Genomic DNA, 2,031 nt, shown 5'->3' with positions numbered 1-2,031 from the left:
ATGAGTCATCCACAGACCCAGAATGCTCTCAGTTAGGTCACTATCCACATTCTTAATTGAAGGGGATTTCAAGAATCAGCCTTTCTGTGGTATAGAAGGCAAAGCCAAGAAACAGAGAGGATGATGGGGTCACTGAAGGCCACACAGCAAGCGTGGGCCAGAGCTGACCAAGAGCTCCAGTGGACCTGCCATCCAGCTCTTCTTACTGCCTGACTCAACACTCTCATTTCTTCAGAAGCCTCACTGGAAACCTCACTCCAGAGCTTTCCTGTTCAGAGAAAGCAGCAAACAAAGTGTAGAGCCAGCCCCCTGGGCCTAGAGCCCTGAGCTCCCTGAGCAGACCCACAGGCTGACAGAGACGTTACCGGAGCTGATGATTCAACTTCCTGCCTTTTGAGAGCGCCCAGACCACAGAGGTTTTCTTGCTTGGAGGAGGGGGGCATCTCCCTGCCTTGGGCCAGGCAGAGCGGGTCAAGTCTCTACCACAAACCACAGGGACTAGGCAGTGCGTGGGGCAGGCCGTAGGGGGTCATGCTAGAACCCTGACTGGTGCCTCCTGAAGCCTGTCTCCTCTTTGGATTAATGATTACCACCTAGGGTGACCAACCATCCTGTTTCCCTTGAATCTGTCCTGATGTTAGCACCAAAAATCCCACATCCTGGGAAACCCCTCAGCCCTGGGCAAACCAGAACAGTTGGTCACTGTATTATCACCCATATTTCAGGAGGATTTGACTTAACACCTCAGTGACTTGGGGAGTATGGGCCCTAGGACAGCACATTCTAGAACAGGGAATTGACAAACTATGGCCTAAGGGTCTGATCTGGTCTAGTGCCTATTTTTGTAAAGCCCATGAGCTAAGAACAGTTTTTACATTTTTTAATGGTTGAAAATAAATTTTTTTTTAATTTTTATTTATTTATGATAGTCACAGAGAGAGAGAGAGAGAGAGAGGCAGAGACACAGGCAGAGGGAGAAGCAGGCTCCATGCACCGGGAGCCCGACGTGGGATTCGATCCCTGGTCTCCAGGATCGCGCCCTGGGCCAAAGGCAGGCGCCAAACCGCTGCGCCACCCAGGGATCCCTGAAAATAAAATTTTTAAAAAATATTTTATTTATTTGACAGAGAGTAAGAACCAGAGAGATTACAGAGGGAGAGGGAGAGGGAGAGGGAGAGGGAGAAGCAGACTTGCAATCGAACAGAGAGCCTGATGTGGGGCTTGATCCCAGGACCCTGAGATCACGACCTGAGTCCAAGGCAGATGTTCAACTGACTGAGCCACCCAGGTACCCCTAAAATTATTGTTTTTAAGATTTCATTTATTTATTTGCGAGAGAGGGTGAAAGCATGAGTGTGAGGGAGAGGGAGAGGGAATCTAAAGCAGACTTTGCACTGAGCACAGAGCCCAACATGGGGCTCAGTCCCACAAATGGGAGATTATGACCTGAGCCAAAACCAAGAGTCAGATGGTTAATTGACTGAGCCATTCAGGCACCCCCTGAAAACAAAATTAAAGAAGAATAATATTTCATGACATGTGGAAATTACAGGAAATTCAAATTTCAGCATTCATAAACCAAGGAGCACAGCCATGCCTATGCACTTACATGTTATCTCTGGCTGCTTTCATATTACAAGGCAGAGCTGAGGAGCTGTGATGGAGACTGTATAGACCCATAGACTGTAAAGTTTCAAGCATTTGACCCTTTACTCGAATAGTTTGCTGATTCCTGTTCCTGAGGCAGGCAAGGTGAGGGTACCTGAGCTGAACCGGGTATGGGTATATATTGAGTGGGCAGTGATGCTTCTGTGAAGTAACTCAGAGCTGGAGCAGGCTTGATAGCGCAGCACTAATCCAGGCTTTAGCAGCTTAGCTATGAGGTGGGAACAAGGCACCAAGTTTCTCCAAGGCTCAGTCTGCCTCTCTGTACAGTGGGGTGAAGGTGGCAGGCTCTGCTTCTCTCTGATTACAGTGCCTAATCCTCCAAGCTGATACAGTCCTTTCCAATAACTCAGGCACTCCAGGGAC

Source organism: Canis lupus, chromosome 11 (genome assembly GCF_003254725.2).
Source record: "Canis lupus dingo isolate Sandy chromosome 11, ASM325472v2, whole genome shotgun sequence".
Classification (NCBI taxonomy): Eukaryota; Metazoa; Chordata; class Mammalia; order Carnivora; family Canidae; genus Canis; species Canis lupus.
This window is presented reverse-complemented; position numbering follows the sequence as displayed.